Raw genomic sequence first — 23,081 nt, forward strand, 5'->3', positions numbered from 1 at the left:
CTACAGCTTGCAGTTGAAGATGGGCATACCATCGTACATGCCATGTTTGAGTTTAGCTCAGGTTTCCAGCTTTTGGACGGGGCTCTTGTCCCTGGTGAGTATCCTGGCAGGTTTCTGCAACTTCTCCAGTTTCCTGTCCAGGTAGTGGAGGCCCTTGGCCTGCAGCATTTCAGTTTCTCACCACGGCTCTCGTCCAGGGTGATGTTCTCGTTCATATAAGGGTTGAAGCGCAAGCACAAGTCGGGAGAAAGGAGGGCGTCCAGCATGACGTGGACCTCTGGGAGGGAGCGAAGGAGTGAGGCGAAGTATAATCAAGTTATTGGTGCATCTAGTTAAGTATTAGTTATTGTAAGTGGAAAAATTAGCCGTGGGAGAGGACGGCATGGTGAACCACTGGAGACATAAAAGGGGAGGGGAAGGGGGGGGTGAGTGAGGGCACACGTATGTATGTAGATGTGTATTTACAGGCACACAAACACACACATGGAGTCACATTCAAACACACCACATTGGACATTGGTTGACATACAGTATAAACATTCAACCCCACATAACAAATAAACCTAATAGTCACAACATGCGTAAACAGTCTGAAGTCAAAAGAGCTTGAGAGAGTCAAGAGATCAAGCTAGTCAAACCCATTCTGTCAGCAATATTGAAAGGATCGCGTGATTTCAGATGGGCTAACATTTAGCGGCGAGGATCTGTAAGCTCTGACAGTGTCAGAAGCAGGGTTATTCAGGGTGCAGACGTCTGAGCGAGTGTTGTTTCTCAATGGTGTGTGTGTGTGTGTGTGTGTGTGTGTGTACGTACATGCGCGTCTGTGTGTTAGGAGAGGGTTGTTTCTCAGAGTATATTCAGTCATGGATGTGTTAAAATGGCGTGTCTGTAGCGGTAGAAACAGCAAGACACTCACACACACATAGTAATAATAGGCTAGATGTGCCTGAAGGAGCTGGTCCAATAAGTAACAGCAGCTGTTTGTGTCAATGTTCCCAGAGAAATGTGAGAGAGGTTGCAGTGAATCTTAGTTCAGGAGCTAAGACACGGGTTCCATTATAGCTACAAAACGATTCTCAAACTACACGTCTGGGGGCTGTTATTATCACTATATCTAACGGTCACATCAGTTCTCACTACTTTCCTCACTAAGATATGAACAGATTAAGGGAGTGGTTGCAGTTTATACAAGCCTGACGGAGGGCCACAGCCCAGTACATACTTCAACAGCTGTTTGTGTCACCTTTTGTGTCACCTTTAAGTTCCCACAGAGGAGTGAATGAGGTGAGTCTTAGATCAGGAGCTGAAACATGTTCCCATTATAGCATGTAATAAATGCATGATTGAGTTTGACTCTGTTCAACACACTTTTAAGAGAACATATCTGGATGCTGTGTATTCAGGGTTCAACCAATGGGAAAGGGTGATACCTAGTAAGTTGTACAACTGAATGCCTTCAAACAAAATGTGTCTTCTCCAGAAAGGTGCAGGGGGCTGCCTTAATCAACATCCACAGCGCCAGGGAACCAGTGAGTTAAGTGCCTTGCTCAGGGGTAGAACAACAGATTCTTAACGTGTCAGCTCAGGGATTCAAACCAGCAACCTTTTAGTTACTAGTCTACCTGCCTAGCGGTTAGCTGCTCAGTACGATATAGTTATGACCACAAGCTCTCTAAGATGACGGAAGAGGGAGTGTTTTTAGTGTCGAATTTTCTCAGTGACCTCATTGCAATACACACTCCCCCCTAGCGATACGTGATCAATTCCAGCATGCACATTATGGCGTGCTCCTACTGCACTGCAAACGACTTGTATTGTTTTACATTTACATTTTAGATTAGGTCTGCTGTGCCGCTGCTGCTGCTCTCTGCAGGGGTGCTCCTGTAGTTCGGATCCATCTCTTCTCCCCTCCCTCTCTAATCAGTCAGGTTATTTATACCCACCAGATGAACATGCTTAAAACCCAGATTTCCTATTTTCCTTCTCAAAAGCTCTGCTTCCACCACAGCTGCGACCTCCTCCTCCGCTTCTCAGCGTGTCCCGGGGTGTAGCGTTCGGTCTGTGTTGATGTGCGCGCAGACAAGGAAGGTTTTGAGTGTTTGTCTTTCCGTGTCGTGCAGCCGGTTTGTTTACAGCGACTGCCAAGTACATCCGAAGACATCCGGGGGCTGTGTGTGTGCAGTTTCACTCTAATCGCCGACTTCATTCCATCCCGGAGCAAATGTGGTGAGAATTAATGTGATCATTAGACCATAGTTACACTGGGGGTGTATTGCTGAGGCGATGTTGAAATGTCAGTATTCGACGTCCATCCATGTCTGAGGGCGTCGGGAGATGACGTGGGAAACGGCCACTAGGGGCAACAGTGAGCGTTTTACCGTCAAATAGGTATCGGGTTTGCTATGGCGTTGTGGATGGGGATGGCGGATGGGCATAAGCATCTGGTTGGAAAGGTTGCATGTTTGTTTTCAGCTTATCCTTAACCCTTGCCTCATCTATTCTGAGTTAATGCCTAACCTGAAGAATTCGTAGTTAATGGCTACACTTAACCCCTAACCTTAAAATGCCGAGTTAATGCCTAAACTTAACCTTAAACACTTTGAAATGTGTCATTTGGAACAACTTTGAAATTTGACGTTTGAGAAACAGCCTAATTCTGACATGATGTGTCCAAACATAGGCTGCTCTCAGAAATCTAACATGCTTTTTAGTTCAGGACTAGGCTTAATCTGTGTCTAGGAAACTGGACCAAAAAGTACAACGGCCCAGACAGATGTCAGGTTACCCTCTGTGTCTGTTGCAGAGGTGATGACATTGGGGAGCTTGTTCTTGAGGCTGGTGTAGGTGGTGTTGTTCTTGCCGGCCGTCTCCACGCGACCCGTACCCAGGGATACCACACACTGCACAGACGTGTTGGTCCACAGGCACTTACATTCATGGATAGCTAACGCTGTGGGGTTGTTGATGAGGAGGAAGAAACAAGGTGAGGGCCATTTATGAACATTTGAACATCTTGGCCATGTTCTGTTATAATCTCCACCCGGCACAGCCAGAAGAGGACTGGCCACCCCTCATAGCCTGGTTCCTCTCTAGGTTTCCTCCTAGGTTTTGGCCTTTCTAGGGAGTTTTTCCTAGCCACCGTGCTTCTACTGCATTGCTTGCTGTTTGAGGTTTTAGGCTGGGTTTTAGGCTGGGTTTCCGTACAGCACTTTGAGATATCAGCTGATGTAAGAAGGGCTATATAAATACATTTGATTTGATTTGAGGGACGAGAGAGTGAGAGAGCGAGAGAGGGAGAGAACATTAAATTCGGCATACCAATTAGGATCTGGCTAAAAATACTTGAAATAGTTATAGAACCCATTGCCCTTTATGGTTGTGAGATCTGTGGTCTGCTCATCAACCAAGAATTCACAAAATGTGATAAATACCCAATTGAGACTGCATGCAGAATTCTGCAAAAATATCCTCTGTGTACAGCGTAAAACACCAAATAATGCAAGCAAAGCAGAAATAGGGTGATTCCCACTAATTATCCAAATCCAGGAAAGAGCGGTTAGATTCTACAACCATCTAAGAGGGAGCAATTCCCAAACTTTCCATAACAAAGCCATCATCTACAGAGAGATGAACCTGGAGAAGAGTCCCCTAAGCAAGCTGGTCCTGGGGCTCTGTTCACAAACACAAACAGACCCCACAGAGCCCCATAACAGCAACACAATTAGACCCAACCAAATCACGAGAAAACAAAAAGATAATTAACAAAAAAAACAGAGCAAACTAGAATGCTACTTGGCCCTAAACAGAGAGTACACAGTGGCAGAATACCTGACCCAAACTTAAAGAAAACTTTGCCTATGTACAGACTCAGCATAGCCTTACTATTGAGAAAGGCCGCCATAGTCTTCTCCTGAGAGCCAGGTCTGCCTATGTGAACATTGCCCACAAAAACTGAGCTGCACTTCCTAACCTCCTGCCAAATGTTTGACAATATTAGAGACACATATTTCCCGTCAGATTACACAGATCCACAAAGAATTAGAAAACAAACCCAATTTTGATAAACTCCCATATCTACTGGGTGGAATACCACAGTGTGCCATCACAGCAGCAAGATTTGTGACCTGTTGCCACAAGAAAAGGGCAATCAGTGAAGAACGAACACCATTGCAGATACAACCCATATGTATGCTTATTTATTTCCCCTTCTGTACATTCACTATTTGCACATCGTTACAACACTGTAAATATACATAATATGACATTTGAAATGTCTTTATTCTTTTGGAACTTCTGTGAGTGTAATGTGTACTGTTAATTGTTATTGTTTATTTCACCTTTGCTTATTATCTACTTCACTTGCTTTGGCAGTATAAACATATGTTTGTTCCATGCCAATAAAGCCATTGAATTGAATTGAGAGAGAGAGTGGTAGAGGCAGAGAGATGTTATGGCTAAAGTTATGTTGCAGCGACCAGCGGGCATTTAGCATTTATTCGAAATTGATGTAATTAAATGTCCATTTGTTTTGTTTGTTTGGAAAGTAAGAAAGGCAAAATATCAAAACTTAAAATGATTCAAGAACGTCTGCCAAAATGAACAAAATGGAACAGATCGCTACTGTAGTTGTGGTACAGCTTCTAGGATTCAGCTCCACCTCCAGCTACGCTGTAGTTGCTTTCCCCCTTGCCTATTCATTGTGTCTGACTGGCTTTGATATCAAGAAGACACCCAGGAGCAATCTGGTGAAGATCCATAGACTACCCAGGGCAATGGGGGAGTGAGTAGGGTAGAAGGCTGAAGGAGGGGAGGTGGGTGTTGAATAGGCATGAGGCTGGGGGACCCGAGGGGGGCTGGAGGGGTTGCTGGCTACAGGATCAAACACTGAGGGACAGTCCTCATTAGGGCAGCCAGGCTGGGGGGTGGGAGCTCTAGGACCTAGGTGTCTAGGGTGTCTAGGGACTCTCGGAGGAGTGGGTGGTGTGTATGTGTGTGTCTCTTTGCGTGTATGTAAATGTATATGTTTTGCTGTGTGTGTGTGTGTGTGTGTGTGTGTGTGTGTGTGTGTGTGTGTGTGTGTGTGTGTGTGTGTGTGTGTGTGTGTGTGTGTGTGTGTGTGAGAGAGAGAGAGAGAGAGAGATAGACACCTGTGGGTGTGAATGCATTTATCTGTGTATATGTGTGATACACTTGGGTGTGCAGTGTGAGTGTATGTATGCAATTATGTGTGTGAGTGCAGAAGGGAAAGTCAGGGGTAGGGGGGCCTTCTCCCGCTCTGTCCCCATTGCCAATCCCTAGACCTATATCTCTCCATACCACTCAAGTACCCATATAGGATAATGAGAAAGAGGGTCCCTGTTTAATGTAACAATGTCAGAGAGCATGCCATGATGGGGAATATCAGGGAGGGCTGCATCCTAGCCTACCAACCACCAAGCCAGGTCTGTTAATCATCCAGGGAGCTGGACTGAGGAATTATATCATTGCCTCAAGGTCTCCTGAGGTCCACACTCCAGTCCAGTTGGTGGTGGTAAAGCACCTTAAAGTTGGTTGCTAACCGCCATATAAAGTCCAAAGAAGAAGACTGAAGGAGGAACGATTACTAGAAACTAACTAGGTTTACCCTTTTATTTGTGGATTAATTGTCAGAGTAGAGGACCTTGTTTATATCCCAGGACAAATTAGCTAGCAACAGCAAGCTAGCTAAATTTCCATGAATGTTTAATGCATTTGGATCTATCCTCAAATGAATATGGTTGGTTCAGAATTCGTTTTGATATTTCAACCTGCGTGTTCTGATCGCGTCTGGTGTGGGGGGACAAAATCAACACGCACGCTTGCGCCCGGTCTAGTCGGCATTCAAGACCAAAAAAAAGAACACAGAGAGAACAAAAAGCCATCGCCATCTCACCGTCCCCTTCCACAAAAAAAAACCTAGAGGAAGTGCTGAGTTGGCAAGGCCACGTCATTCAGCGCCAGAGGGGCCGTTGTCTGGTCTGGCAGTTCCTGAAATTAATCACAGAAGAAGTGTGTGTGTGTGCGCTGGATTTCCTGCAAACGGATAATTAGTGGGAGGAGATAATGCTGCAGCCAACAGCAATATATAACGTTTAGCCGACCCCAGCTGGAACAAAACAGCTCTGTACCTTCTTACCACTTACACCACTGGGAGTGACTCCATTTTACGGTCCAGGACCTAGTAGCTGTGGCGGCTTCTTTTCCTTGATAGCCAGGGGCCATTTGTCAGTTCTCAATGAGCACAATGCCTTCCACTCATAACCAGTGTGGCAAGCAAGCATACACATTCTCCCACCAAACCCGGGAGTAGAATGATACGACTTGTCTCAACGACTCTGCACCTGTTAGGGGCATTTAATAGCCAATGGAGAAGAGAGGCGACGCCTTGAAGCGCATTCTGTGACAAGGGATACCCTATTCCATACAAAGTGCACTACTTTTGACCAGATCTCTATGAGTAGTTCACTATGAAAGGAACTGTCCACGCCTCCTGTGAAGATCAGTTGGTCGAGCATGGCGCTTACAATGCCATCGATGTTGGTTTGATTCCCACTGCAGACCGGTAAGAAAATGTATGCGCTCACTAAGTCGATCTGGATAAAAACATATGGTAAAACGTTTGAAAAATGGATAGGGTGCCATTTGGGATGCGTCCACAGTCTGATGACTATGAAGAGGCTCCATGGTGCTATTGGATTTGGACGGAAGACTGGGTTCCAAAGACGGGTTTTGTCCGCTGTGGAACTTTTGGCATAATACATCATTCAGAGTCTCATTTGCATAGATCCGTCATCTCTCTCTATCTCTCTACAGCTGTCAGAGACAAATAAGCCTCCATGAGGGAGATGGAGCCGGGCCCCACACTAATAGAAACCAGTTGGCAGACTTCTTCTGACACCAACTGCGATCGTAGGCTCTGCAGCGCTGCTTGCAGTCTTTTGGGGGCATACACACAAGCACACACACACACATGCACACACAAACACTCTCAGTCCACTTTTCTTTCCCAGCTGATGCCATTGCCACACCGAAGCGTTGCTTAAGGTCTTTGGGGGCACTCTTCATCTGAGATCCATACTTGGAAAGCTTACAGTATATACTTGGACCATTGCCATGTTCTCACATTAAGCATCTCTTCAGGCCACGAGAGTCATTTGGACAGGAGGGTTAAAGTTAGAAACAATGATCTACTTAGGGGCCAAACTGTGGCAAATGAGCTGGGCACACAGAAACCTGCCACACAAGCTGCCTGTCAAACTCAGCATGACACAGGTCAGGGTTCGCTTCTCTTCAGAGCGATTTAGAGCTAATGCTACTCTCACTCTAATGCCTCTATGCCATGGCCAATGCCTGTATAGAAAGTGCTCTTACCACAAGTTAAAATGTCCTCCTTTGAATGAAAAGGTACAAACCCTCTTTATTGAGGTGATTTGACAGAATTTAAACCCAGAGCCAAAGGCAATGAATGTCTACAGTAGCCTCAACAACATTCTGTAGGTTAGCACCATGGTGTAGCCAGAGGACAGAAAGCTTCGGTCCTCCTCTGTGTCTCAATCAATCCCGTGAACACAGACATTTCCATCGGTGTCATGGAACGGGGTGTGCTTTTCTACTCCAGTATAAAACACACTTCTGACTAAACTTACATTAGACAGGAAAACATGGAAGCTTTCGCTACATGGTTGGCAACTCTACCAATGGACAAGACTAGAGAACTTGGAGATCATTCCCACATTGAAATGGTTAAGAAATCTACAAACTAAAGAACAATTATTCAGTCTGCAGCTGTTTAAGTACTTTAGTCTGGTAAACGCAACCGGACGAACAACCGAATGTTATTCTGACGTATGCTACAACTGCGAAAGACTTTGATCTCTGGTGGACAAACCAGAGACTTTCCATCGACGATGTATCCAGCAGGCGGACCGGCGATCGCAGAGAGGGACAAAGCCATACACTCGTAAATATGTAAATTGAGATTTATTTTGGAATGAGTGGTTGTTTGTGTTCAAAGTATAAGCATATTTACGAGTGTAGTGTATGTACGGAGCTCCACTCTGAGATTCCCGCTCTTGAGCTGGCCCCACCCCTTTCCTTTGTCTACAAAGCCGTCATATTGGCTTAGCCCACTAGAGACTTTTTAGTGTATCATGTCAGTAACCAATGTATAACTATTGTGTGTGTATTTATGTAATTCTGTGATTGATTAGTTAGTTAGTAAATAAATAATTAAGACAATTTGTATATAGCTGATTCATGATTTATGATGCTAGGGTTCATGCAGATATCCAAGGGTTTGCAACATTCAGGAATGAGATTGATGAGGTAATAATACATTAATAGAAGATCGATAAGATATGAAAATATCTTAAAAGTTAATTTGGGAAATAGAGACTCTATAAACATTTTCCCTTGGTGCCCCAACTTCCTAGTTAATTAAAGTTACATGATTAGTTTAATCACGACAATGGGCAAGACAAAATATTTAAGTGCCTTTGAACAGGGTATACTACTAGGTGCCAGGGGCACCGGTTTGAGTGTGTGAAGAACTGCTGGGTTTTTTACACTCAACAGTTTCCCATGTGCTTCCGTTCAAGAAACATTTTTAACAGAATTGGTGGAATGAACACACCCCTGATCACACGTAAACATGGTTCACTTTTATAGCAGCCATGTTGTACTATTTCTGGCATCTCTGCCCCTCTCCTCCTCTCCCCTTTTCCCTTTGCTTGTGGACTTCAATGCACAACACATCAGCTGTATGTGACCAGGCAAAAAAAAAATTACAAGCTAAACCATATCATAACCACTATACACAGCCTACATCGTTGTCACCATAGCTAAAGTAACATCATAGTCAACATAGCTAATAGAACTAAAATGTTAGTAAACCTGCTACAATCATGCAGTCAGTAAGCAGTTTAGCACTTACACCGGCGGGCCCGGGTGGCAATACAGTAGTAGAACCAATAGCTTACCTTGACTTGGAAGAGTTCCAGTGTGGTGTTGGATAATCCTAGCCAGCTTGCTAACATAGCATACCTCTGTTTAAGCAGATTGTTTGAGTAGGCTAAACTAGCTAGCTGCATTTGCTAGCTAAGTAAGTGAAACTGAAAGTTTCATTTCTTGCTTCTCCATTTTGAAAGAAATTAATTTAGTTCAAAACTGGTTATGTCACGTTCTGACCATAGTTCTTTTGTGTTTTCCTTGTTTTAGTGTTGGTCATGACGTGAGCTGGGTGGGCATTCAATGTTGTGTGTCTAGTTTGTCCGTTTCTATGTATGGCCTGATATGGTTCTCAATCAGAGGCAGGTGTTAGTCATTGTCTCTGATTGGGAGCCATATTTAGGTAGCTTGTTTTGTGTTGGGGTTTGTGGGTGGTTGTCTTCTGTCATTGCACCAGATAGGACTGGTTCGGTTTTCACGTTTGTTGTTTTGTATTTTGTAGTGTTCACATGTATGGTCTTGCTTAAACATGTTGAACTAACCACGCTGCATTTTGGTCCTCCTCTCCTTCAAGGGAAGAAAGCCGTTACAGGTTAACTATTGTCTTTCTCCCTCTGAGTCAACTACTCACCACATTTTATGCACTGCAGTGCTATCTAGCTGTAGCTTTCAGTTCTAGATTAATTATCTGATACTTTGATTGGGTGGACAACATATCAGTTCATGCTGCAACTCTGATAGGTTGGAGGACGTCCTCTGGGAGTTGTCATAATTACACTGTATGTCAATGGAAGGGGGTGAGAACTATGAGCCTACTAGGTTTTTTATTGAAGTCAATGTATACAGAGGAGGGCGGAAGATGGCTGTCCTCCGGCTGCTCCATGGTGCTACTCTGCAGAGTGCTGTTGAGGGTACTGTAGACCTTCACTGCAAAACAGTGTGTTTTAATCAGTTATTTGGTAAGTATATTTAGTATAGTTTTATCTAAAATAACCTTTTTTTTAATGTTTAATTTAATTTTTTATTTGTATGTAATTTTTTATTTGTATGAAATTAACTGAGAAAGATGGTCCTCCCCTTCCTCCTCTAAAGAGCCTCCACTGACCGTGTATACTGTCTGCTGCTAAAAGAGTGCCTTCGTACTCATACACCTTCCGGGGCTAATCCCTCCTTGGGTGATGTGCTCTCTCCTTCAGGCCTTAATGGCTGATTCACAAATCTGCTTCTTTCCTTTTGCTAAAATGAGATTCCTACTAGCTAATTGGGCTCTACACTGCACCTGGGGGAGCATGTTTCACTGCTAAAACCCCAGGAATTTAAACTGAATGATTTATGTATGTGTAAACAAGTTGTGGAATATAAGTTCCAGTATCAGTAAGATGATGAAAGGATAGAATTAAAACAAGAAGCTACAATGTAAAGGATGTTTAGTTCCTACTTACAGTACAATTCATTCTGCTACCGTTATTGCCAAATGTTATTGGCTTATCTTCATTTTTCCACTAAGCCATTTTTATGGGGCTTTAAATTGGAAAGGGGTGTGACTCAAATGGGAAAGGGGTGTTGTGCCATCTATTGTTGTAATCAGCAAAAGTCATTTCACGCATCAGTGTTTGTCAGCTCCCATTAGCAACTTCCTCCTCCATCTAAATGTGTGCCTCTTGAGTTATCCCCGTCTCTCCCTCTTCATCTCCCTTTCCCTTTCGCTCGGCTATGCTCCAATGGTAGCCTTGTGTGAGGGCCAAGTTGAGTGGTCCCAACAGAGGGGGACACAGGGGACACTCTGGTCCAAAGAGCCTGGTCTAGTACTTGTGTTCAACAGGGCATTCACTCTCCTCTCAGCTTCAGCTCCAGGTCAGCTGCTCTTGTCTATATCCCAAAGGGCACCCTATTCCTGATATAGTGCACTACTTTTGACTCGAGCACTATGGGCCCAGGTCAAAGTAGTGCTACATAGGTAATCGGTTGCCATTTGGGAGGCAGCTCTGGTCATTAGAAGTTCCTATCAGAGCGTCCATCTCAGACAAGGCTTGGCTAGCCAAGGGGCTAAAGGGGTTTTTGGCCGAGCTGGAGCTCAGCGCTGCTGCCTTGATTTACCCACAAGGATTATTTCCCTCTGAATAAGGTTTAATTGGGGAAAGGTTACATAAGTCATGGACCATCTGATGGATGCTACCCAGTGTGTCACAATAGCAGCTCTGTTTTAATGAGCTGATCATTCAGCCTTCATTGTCATATTCAGCGACGCTGTCACGTGTATATTGAAAGAGGTTTAGCGTGAGTCTTCCTCTTCAACCCAGGTTGTTATGCTCAAACAGATATAAATCACATTTACCATGCAATCAAGTTCATTCATCTGTCCGCTCAACTCATCAATTGTCCAGATAAAATTGTATCTTAGCTATGTAATCACGTGTATATCGAACAAGGTTTGCCAGTCAAGGGTGTTTGTTCAAGAAGATATACAACCTTCCTTAGTAAATAATGTTCATCCATCCGATCAAGTGAATAAATCTGTCCGTTCAATGAATTAATTGTCCAGATAACATATAATCCATATAGTCCCTGTCACCAATAAGGAGGAGACAGACAGACAATGGTGTTAGTGTGATGACTGTCACGGTCTAGGAGTACCCAGGTCAGGACAGAGGTCTCCATGCCACATTATGTAATTGCACAGCCCGGTTTTTCTCTTTGACCTTTGACCCAAGAGGACAGAGGGGTACGAATGAGGTTCAAGTTTTCATCCCAGGCGGCGAATGGAGAGGGATTTTGGGACTCTGTATGGGAGAGAAAGATAGAGAGAGCCAACTATGCCTTCAGGCTAGGAAAAGCAATTGAGCGCCATTGCCATTGAGAACCACCTTACCCCCCTTCTCTCTCACACATGCCTTGATTCCCTCTTCCTCTTTTTCTCTCTCACATTCACATGCACACAACACACACACACACACTGAATATTGAAGCACTCCTGCTGAGACCCCTGAGATTGGAGTGTGTGGCAGCAGTTGAAATACTAAATGGGTGTGGCTTCTCCCTATGATATCTGATTGGTCTCTACCCACCATGTCATGAATAGGTCAATTGGCTACCTCATGTTCCAATGGTAGATTTTCACCGTCTATCATAATAAGAAAAGTGAACAGATTTACCACAGCAATATATATAGATAATTTCCCAGGTGAGACCAGTGGAAGTATAGGCTTAACCTCTAGGGTATGTGGGACGCCACCTGGCCAACATCCAGTGAGATTGCAGAGCGCCAAATTCAAATACAGAAATACTCATAAAATTTCAGAAAAGATACAACTATTTTACACAGGTTGAACTTCTTGTGAATCCAACCACGGTGTCAGATTTCAAAAATGCTTTACGGCGAAAGCATACCTTACAATTATTTGTAATGATTTGCCCAGCAGACAAATCATTACAAACAGTAACCAGCCAAGTAGAAGAGTTACACGTCAGAAATAGAGATAAAATTAATCACTTACCTTTGATGATCTTCATATGGTTGCACTCAGAAGACATTCATTTTTTCAATAAATGTTCCTTTTGTTCGATAAAGTCTCTCTTTATATCCGAAAACCTCCATTTGTTCACACGTTTTCTTCAGTAATCCACAGGCTCAAACACCGTCACAACAGGCAGACAAAAAAATCCAAATTGTATCCGTAAAGTTCATAGAAACATGTCAAACCATGTTTATATTCAATCCTCAGGTTGTTTTTAGCCTAAATAATAGATCATATTTCAACTGGACAATAACGTTGTCAATATAAAACGTAAACAAGAAAGGCACTCTCTCCGCGACCGGGAGGTCCGTGGGGCTACGCACAGTTGGCCTAGCGTCGTCCGGGTTAGGGAGGGCTTGGCCGGTAGGGATGTCCTTGTCTCATCGCGCACCAGCGACTCCTGTGGCGGGCCGGGCGCAGTGCACGCTAACCAAAGTTGCCAGGTGCACGGTGTTTCCTCCGACACATTAGTGCGGCTGGCTTCCGGGTTGGATGCGCGCTGTGTTAAGAAGCAGTGCGGCTTGGTTGGGCTGTGTATCGGAGGACCCATGACTTTCAACCTTCGTCTCTCCCGAGCCCGTACGGGAGTTGTAGCAATGAGACAAGATAGTAGCTACTAAAACAATTGAATACCACGAAATTGGGGAGAAAAAGGGGTAAAATAAAAAAAACACACACAAAAAAACCACACACACACACACACAAAAAAAAAGAAAGGCACTCTCTCGGTCGCGCGCATGGAAAAAGCTCTGTGACACGGCAGGGTCCACTCATTCAGACTGCTCTTACTCCCTCATTTTTCAGAACACAAGCCTGAAACAATTTCTAAAGACTAGTGACATCTAGTGGAAGGCAAAGGAACTGCAATTCGAGTCCTAAGTCAATGGATACTGTAATGGCATTGAATAGAAAACTACAACTAAAATAAAATCCTACTCCCTGAATGGATTTTTCTCAGGTTTTCACCTGCCAAATCAGTTCTGTTATACTCACAGACATTATTTTAACAGTTTTGGAAACTTTAGAGTGTTTTCTATCCAAATCTACTAATTATATGCATATCCTATCTTCTGGACCTGAGTAGATGGCAGTTTAATTTGGGCATGCTTTTCATCCAAAATTCCAAATGCTGCCCCCTACCCTAGAGAAGTTTTACAGTTTTTTTTACGGTTGCTTACACACTAAAATTGAACAATTCCCACAATTAGCAAAACCTTACACTCAAGGAGCAAAACACAAGGCTATATTTGCACAACTGTAAGCACATTGTCAGCTTCACACTATTTGCAAAACATTACACACAGTGATTTGCAAAACACAAAACACACTTGTATACATCAGACACAGAAGTATATCATGATGTCACTCACTTCCTTGCAATTCCAAAGCACTGACTGTCAAATTACCACACCTATGAGCCAATCTGTTAAACACAGCCATCAGGTGCACAAACACATGATTGCTAAATTGTAGACACACCTATCAGGTTTAAGCACTATAAAAATGCAGCAGGTAGGTTCACCTGCCTTCAACCAAAATGGAAGGAGTCAGAAGAAGAGTGAGGGTGAGAGGAGGAGTACACAGAGGAGGAGAAGGAGGTAGAGGCAGAGGCCGAGCCAGAGGCCGAGCCAGAGGTCGAGGAAGACCTGAAGCAGGAGGAGAACGTGCACAAAGAAGAAGAGGACCAAACTTATCAAATGACATTCGTGCAACACTAGTGAACCATGTTGTGAACCACGGATTGACGCTGAGGGAGGCTGGACTGAGCGTTCAGCCAAATCTTAGCAGATATACAGTGGTATCTGTCATAAGGACTTTTCGACAGGAAAACAAGTAAAAGAAGATCTGTCTACAGTTACAGTAATCAGCCGCTTATTGTATGCACCATATCAGCACTTCTGATACCCCTTCCTGTGACATTGTACAGTAAGTTACATGTATTATTCTCTACATAGGATTGAGGGTCGGGAACGACAAGGAGGTTCACCCAGGGAGTACAGGAAAATAACCTCTCACTCAACGTCAACAAAACAAAGGAGATGATCGTGGACTTCAGGAAACAGCAGAGGGAGCACCCCCCCATCAACATCGATGGGACAGTAGTGGAGAAGGTGGAAAGTTTTAAGTTCCTTGGCGTACACATCATGGACAAACTGAAATGGTCCACCAACACAGACAGCGTGGTGAAGAAGGCGCAACAGCGCCTATTCAATCTCAGGAGGCTGAAGAAATTTGTCTTGTCACCTAAAACACTCACAAACCTTTACAGATGCACAATCATCCTGTCGGGCTGTATCCCCGCCTGGTACGGCAACTGCACCGCCCTCAACCACAAGTCTCTCCAGTGGGTAGTGAGGTCTGCACAACGCATGACCGGGGGCAAACTACCTGCCATCCAGGACACCTACACCACCCGATGTCACAGGAAGGCCAAAAAGATCATCAAGGACAACAACCACCCGAGCCACTGCCTGTTCACCCCGCTATCATCCAGAAGGCGAAGTCAGCACAGGTGCATCAAAGCATGGACCGGGAGACTGAAAAACAGTTTATATCTCAAGGCCATCATACTGTTAAACAGCCATCACTAACATTGAGAGGCTGCTGCCAACATACAGACTCAAATATTTTTATATAATTATTTTTTATTTCCCCATTATTTAACCAGGTAGGCCAGTTGAGAAGAAGTTCTTATTTACAATTGCGACATGGCCAAGATAAAGCAAAGCAGTGCGACAAAAACAACACAGAGTTACACATGGGATAAACAAACATACAGTCAATAACACAATAGAAAACTCTCTGTACAGTGTGTGCAAATGTAGTAAGATTAGGGAGGTAAGGCAATAAATAGGCCATAGTGGCAAAATTATTACAATTTAGCATTAACACTGGAGTGATAGATGTGCAGATGATGATGTGCAAGTAGAGATACTGGGGTTCAAAAGAGCAAAAAAATAACAATATGGGGATGAGGTAGTTGGGTGGGCTATTTACAGATGGGACCTTAATAAAAGGTATCACTAGTCACTTTAAATAACGGCACTTTAATAATGTTTACATATTATATTACTCATCTCATATGCATATACTGTATTCTATACCATCTACTGCATCTCGCCTATGCTGCTCTGTCATCGCTCATCCATATATTTATGTGTACATGTTCTTATTCATCCCTTTACATTGTGTGTATGAGTTAGTTGTTGTGAATGTTAGATATTACTGCATTGTCGGAACGAGAAGCCCAAGCATTTCACTACACTCGCATTAACATCTGCTAACCTTGTGTAATGTGACCAATACAATTTTATTCAATTTTATTTGATTTCGGGGTAACAATTAAGTACCTTACAGTGATTGTTTTAAAATAAATGGTCAAAAACTAAAAAAAGCTTAAGTTCTAAAGCAAAGGGCAATTTCTAAATTTCTAAATTCTTTTGCTAGAACTGTTTTAGGAGTGGTCTGAGTGGGGAGGAGAAAACAGAGAGAGGTTTGGAACTATCTTTCTTATTGGTCTATTAACTAATTTACTGCATGGTGATGTCACCATGGATGGCCAAAACTCCATCACACCAAAACAGGCTGAAATTTCAGGTGGTCTTTTCAAGCAGCTCTTACTGTTCAAACAGCTCTTTTTGATATTTGGTTAGTACACTGGTACTTGAAGAGAGGTGAAACCACTTAACTAAAATATCTTGTTTAAAGGAATTTTATGGAAGATTTTGATTACTCACACCAACAAACACCCTCTCTGAGAGTTAGGAGTTCTCTGTATATGAACAAGCCTCTCCTCCCCTATCCATGTGAGTGACAGTGATGGTGTGTACTCAAAGTACTGAGGTGACAGCCTCCATTCCTGTGAGGGGTCTTTCTGTTTGGGATGGCGCCATGTGGGAGGCTCTCCAGTCCCTTGCTTTGATCCCTGGGCTCTGAGGTCTTTCTCTGTCAAAGACTGGAGGAGGTGGGCACAAACATGTGGTTGTGTGTGTGCTGTGATCCCAGGGTTCTGAGGCATCTGTCAAAGACTGAAGGAGGGGATGGGCACACACAAACATGCCCCATTCCTGCCCACCGCCAAGGGAGACACCATGGCAACCAACGCAAGGAGAATCACAGGGCCTTTTCCATGCATGGCATTCCCTGGCTGGCATCCCTGGCATCCTTTGTCAATTTCTGAAGTCTTATATTTCTATGGTGTTCAGAGCAGAGATAATACCGGATTTAATGTGGAAAAGGCTCCTCACTCCTCCTCCTCTCCTTCTTTCTTTCTCTGTCTCAGAGGCATTCTCTCCATGGTTGTGGTGACTGTGATAGTGTTGTAGCTACTCCGCTTCAAAGTTATTGCTCCCAGTCACAGTGTCCATGTTGTTTACCACAGTTCTAGAATCAGAATCCTGCCCCAGCTTACAATTAGTTTACAATTTCCACCATTCCAGGCCTGTTGAATCCGAAACTGGAAATGCATCATAAAGGGACAATCAGAACATTCTTCAAACAGCTGCTTGATAATTCCACAATTCCAGCGTTCGTTCAGCACACGGACTTGGCCGAGTTCTGGCACTTCCGAAACAGATAGGTGATTGTTGCGGAGTTGGGAGTCAATGGAATACTCTGTGGGTAGGGCGACTTGTGGAAAAGGGCGAGATGACTCCCTCGCTGGGGGATCCTGAGATCACACACAAAGGCGCCACCTTATGCTCCACTGACGCTTCGTTTGGACCGGTGGCCCTTTCAGAAAAACACCCACTCAAGCAACAGAAGGGTGTTGACTGCTGGTGGGGCTTTTAAATATTGCTTATTGGACTTGAGAAGTTATGAAATTGTGAAAGACTTTATGGAATTGCGAAATTTGTCCTGATTTTACTGCTCCCACGCTAATTCCAATCTAGCCTAGTCACTTAAATGCATCAGTGGAGGTTGGTGAGGGGAGGACGGCACAAAACGGAGCAAATGGAATGGCATCAAACACATAGAAACCATGTGTTTGATGTATTTAATGCCATTCCACTTACTCCGCTCTTGCCATTACCACGAGCCCATCCTCCCCAATTAAGGTGCCACCAACCTCCTGGGAAATACATGCTGTTGAAGTCGTAAGTTTACATACACCTTAGCCAAATACATTTAAACTCAGTTTTTCACAATTCCTGACATTTAATCCAAGTAAAAATTCCCTGTCTTAGCTCAGTTAGGATCACCACTTTGTTTTAAGAATGTGAAATGTCAGAATAATAGTAGGGAGAATGATTTATTTCAGCTTTGATTTACTTCATCACATTCCCAGAGGGTCAGAAGTTTACATACACTCAAATAGTATTTGGTAGCATTGCCTTTAAATTGTTTAACTTGGGTCAAATATTTCAGGTTGCCTTCCACAAGCTTGGTGTCAAGGCTGTCGAAAGAAGCGGACCAAGGTGCAGCGAGGTGAGCGTACATTTTCTTTTATTATAAAAATGACACCAACAAAACGAGAAAACAACTGTGAAGCTTACAGGGCTAAATGCCTCAAACAAAGTTAACTATCCACAATCACATGTGGGAAAAAGGGCTGCCTAAGTATGGTTCCCAATCAGAGACAACGATAGACAGCTGTCCCTGATTGAGAACCATACCTGGCCAAAACAAAGAAATACAAAACATAGAAAATAGAACATAGAATTTGCTCAGTTTTGAAGAATATGAAGAATCAGAGTTTGTTGTTGGCATGCCATGCTTAAGTTTGCTAATCTTGCCAATGAAAAGTCATTAAAGTAGTTGGCAATATCAGATGGTTTTGTGATCAATTCATAGTACGTTTGCCAGCTGTGCAGACGGACTTAATTGCTTTTCCTTTTTCCTTCGCAACTATACAATTAAAAAAATTCCTCATAAATTCCTTCCTCAATGACAAGAACATTGTATAACTCTGTTGTCATTGTAAACATGTTTAACTACCTAAGGTGTCACACTTTCCCAGTGAGAGGTAAGAGTTTTCCACAGTTAGCTAGCACCTAGTGGGATAACTGAGATTTAACAAGCTTCTCTGTTTTAACGAGTTTGATGTAGATTTCAAAAGGTGTGTGTGTGTGTGTATGTTTGTGGAGAAGGGTCTTTGTTAGGATACTGTATGAGTATCTGGGAGAGGAGGGAGTCTTGGAAGACTGTAGGAAGGCGGTTTTCATCAACCATTCTGTTTCATTTCTCAGCACATTTTCAGAGCGTTCCCCGCTCACCTACACCGGTTCCAATTAAAAGTATGGTAGCATGGGATTCCCACCTTTGATGAAAACAAACAAGTGTGTGGTCACCTCTGTGCGATGTGCATATTTAATTTGACCTTTATTTAACTAGGCAAGTCAGTTAAGAACAAATTCTTATTTACAATGACTGCCTACTGGGGAACAGTGGGCTGCCTGCCTTTTTCAGGGGTAGAACAACAGATTTTGTCATGACTCCGATCCTCCCCCTCCTTATGTGTTTATTGGTTACACCTGTTATGAGTTTGTGGTAATTAGTTGGGCTTTATTAGTCAGCCGACCCGCCCGTTTCTTTGTGCGGGATTAATTGTTGTAACCTTTGTGTATGTAGTAGACAAACGTGTTTGTTCATGGTCGTGGATTTTGCTGGACTGTTTTCGTCCCCCGTGATTGGGGCATTTGTTTTGAGCACCCAGTGTTTCGTGGGGAGGCCGTTGTTCACCGTGTGTGCATTAAATAGCACTATATTGAACTCTGTTTCCTGTGCCTGACTTCACACCCACGACACCCAGAGCGTTACAGATTTTTACCTTGCCAGCTCGGGGATTCAATCCAGCAACCTTTAGGTTACTGCCCCCAACACTCAAACCACTAGGCCACCTGCCACCCCAGATGTATGCTACACCTGTGTTTCCTAAGCCAATTTGGGAGGATGACATGATGAGAATTCCAACCCAGGCTGATAAGAAACTACACACATCCTTCACCTACACCTTGAGGCTACATTATGATTTGATGTCTCTAGTAGCCAGGTAGGCTTACTGAAAAACACTTTCCGAATGCACTATAACTTGTTAAAACCGCTTCAATTGGTGTAGATGAAGGGGAGGAGACAGGTTAAAGAAGTATTTTTAAGCCTTGAGACAATTGAGACAGATTATGTATGTTTGCCATTCATAGAGTGAAGGGGCAAGACAACATATTTAAGTGCCTTTGAATAGGGTATGGTAATAGATGCCAGGCGCATTGGTTTGTTACAAGAACTGTAACGCTACTGGGTGTGTAACACAGTTTCCCGTGAGTGTCAAGAATGGTCCACCACCCAAAGGACATCCAGCCAACTTGACACAACTCTGGGAAGCACTGGAGTCAACATGGGCCAGCATCCCTGAGGAACGCTTTCGACACTTTGCAGAGTCCATGCCCCTACGAATTGAAGCTGATCTGAGGGCAAAAGGGTGTGGGGGGGGGGGTAGAAGAAGTCAATTAGGAAGGTAATCAGGGGCAGAAGAAGGGCTATATTATTGATCAGTAAAAGTGTGAGTGGAGAGGATTCAGGATGTACAGAAAGTATTCACAACCCTCGACTTTTTCCACATTTTCTTGTGTTACAGCCTGAATTTAAAATGGGTTAAATGGAGATATTTTGTCACTGGCCTACACACAATTCCCCATAATGTCAAAGTGGAATTATTATTATTTTTTCTCTACATTTTTACAAATGAAAAACTGAAAATTCTTGCGTAAATACGTATTCAACCCTTTTGTTATGGCAAGCTTAAATAAGTTCAGGAATAAAAATGTGCTTACCAGTCACATAATAAGTAGCATAGACGTACTCTGTGTGCAATAAGTGTTTTACATGATTTATTAATGACTACCTCATCTCTGTACCCCACACATATAGATAATTGTAAGGTCCCTCAGTCGAGCAGTGCAAAACCTGGTTCAGTTTGCTTTCCCACCAGACACTGGGAGATGAATTCACATTTCAGCAGGACAATAACCTAAAACACAAGGCCAAATCCACACTGGAGTTGCTCAGTGGCCGTCAGAGTTAGATTTTCAAGAAGATTTAAGTAAAAACTGTATGGCAAGACCTGAAAAAGGTTGTCTAGCAGTGATCAACAACCAATTTGACAGAGCCTGAAGAATTTTGAAAACAATAAATGGACAAATATTGCACAATCCAGGTGTGGAAAGCTCTTAGAGACTTACCCAGAATGACTTACAGCTGTAATCGCTACCAAAGGTGCTTATAGAAAGTTTTATTCAATAAATTGGCAAAGAAATTCTAAAAACATGTTTACACTTTGTCATTATGGGGTATTGTGTGTAGATGGGTGAGAAAAAAATAGTTAACCTATTTTGAATTCAGGCTTTAACACAATAAAATGTGGAATAAGTCAAAATACTTTCTGAAGGCACTGTGGATATTTGTGGTTGCTGAGCTCTTGTCCTGTCTAATGGCTTGTCTGTTTAGATGCCCGTTTAGAATGCATAGAGTTAACCATCTCTCAGGCAGATTGCGTCTCAAAACGGCATCCTATTCCCTATATAGTGCATTAATTTTGGTAAAAAGTAGTGCACTATGTATGGAATATGGTACCATTCGGGCCACACAAGTCTGTCTGACTCTTCCTATTCTCTGTCCAAATGTAACTGCCTGGAAACAAATGCTGATGGTTTTCACATGAATCCAAAACTCCAGAAGTGTATTACAGGGATGGGGAAGGGGAAGTGGGATTTTGCAGGATTATATGAACCAGGCTACACACTGGAGGGAGGCCATAAATGTCACTCAGTCCTTTAAATATAGGCTGCTGCTGGGTGAAGTAGGATAAAACCTCAAGTATTCTACTATGAATTATAATGCCTGTTCCCACCCCTGCTCATTATAGAAAAGTGGGTACAGGGATGAGGGAAAAAAAGCCGAGCGCACGAGAACGGGTGAGGAAAATAAACAGAGAGCACGAGAGAGGGTCCTCACCCTTACAAAATAATAATTACATGAAATCAGAGCCCAATTGACCCCCGATGCTCTCTGGTGAGCCGACCTGGTCCTGGTCTTACCTGATGGAGGTCGTGTCCCATGGCAGCGGAGGAGGCTCTGACTGCCTGCCACATTTTGTGTTCATAGCCCCCGAGGTAGTGGGAGTGCACCCCTGGCTCGGTTGGCTAGTTATATTCCCTGAACACATAGGCCTTCAGAGGAGTGCTCAATGATGCTCCCTGGAGGTAGGAGTAGGGTATGACATGACATTTGTTGTTTTTCCATTTGGCCCCATAAGCTGCTGGTGATGTTGGTTATGTAAATGTACATAGCCATGTATTGAATAAGAGTGATATTAATAGAATGTGTTGCTATAGCCAAGTCATCCACATAGCAGATATAGGAGGGGCGGCACATATACATGATTTAGCAATAATATGACAATGACAAGTCCCCTTGTGGGGATCTACAAATCGCTCAAATTCCTCACAAACATAGTAAAACAAGGAAAATTCTCCCTCGTGGGAACATTTCCCATGTCCCTATGAGGACAAAGGCTATTTTAAGCTTAGGAGCGCTGGAAGATTTAGGTATAGGCGACATGGGCGTCTTGTTTGGGGCGGCATGGGGGCACCCGCACAAAAATGTTTTTGTAGCGGTGACATTTGTGTGATCGGTTTTCTATCGCTCATTTGCACGTCACGTCAATGATATCATGTCACCGTGTGTGCCTGTGGGTCAATTAACCTTGTCGGAGAGGACGCCCCGATTCTAGTTTGTGAGCTAGGCAGGCTACTGCCTGGGAAGGTCTTCCACTCAGAAGTACAAGATGGGGAGGGGGGCGGGGTTAGGTCTGCCGACTGGAAGCCTGAGGTAGGGGGAGCGGTGGAATCTATCAAATGGTGCACCTCTAACTTTGTACGTTACTAATGCAATTATTTATAATCAGTCACACTACGAAATGCTACCAAATAAACCACAATTCATTCATGATACTGTGAATATATAGTTTCACGGACATATTGTTGCATTTTTTGCTGGTTTGTGCAAAAACAAACTGTCTATACACCACTAAGGTGAATTGGTTTAATCTTGACTCTTGGTTGAAAGCAGAGGGAGCACCCCCCTATCCACACCGACGGGACAGTAGTGGAGAGGGTAGAAAGGGTTAAGTTTCTTGGCATACACATCATGGACAAACTGAAATGGTCCACCCACACAGACAGAGTGGTGAAGAAGGCGCAGCCTCTTCAACCTCAGGATGCTGAAGAAATGTGGTTTGTCATCTAAAACATTCAAACTTTTACAGATGCACAATCGAGAGCATCCTGTCGGGCTGTATCACCGCCTGGTACGGCAACTGCTCCGCCCACAACCGTAAGGCTCTCCAGAGGGTAGTGAGGTCTGCACGACGCATCACCGGTGGCAAACTACCTGCCTTCCAGGACACCTACACCACCCGATGTCACAGGAAGGCCAAAAAGATCATCAAGGACAACAACCAGCTTCTATCTCAAGGCCTGTTAAACAGCCATCACTAACATTGAGTGGCTGCTTCCAACATACAGACTCAACTCCAGCCACTTTAATAATGGAAAATTAATGTAATAAATGTATCACTAGCCACTTTAAACAATGCCACTTCATATC

At 43.6% G+C, this 23,081-nt stretch overlaps 1 pseudogene; it reads right to left on the reverse strand.

Annotated features, from left to right (window-relative positions):
* LOC112253497 lies at nucleotides 1-21,565 on the reverse strand (annotated as a pseudogene).
* Nucleotides 21,566-23,081: the final 1,516 nt, after the last annotated feature.

Source organism: Oncorhynchus tshawytscha, linkage group LG06 (assembly GCF_018296145.1).
Source record: "Oncorhynchus tshawytscha isolate Ot180627B linkage group LG06, Otsh_v2.0, whole genome shotgun sequence".
NCBI classification, from domain to species: Eukaryota; Metazoa; Chordata; class Actinopteri; order Salmoniformes; family Salmonidae; genus Oncorhynchus; species Oncorhynchus tshawytscha.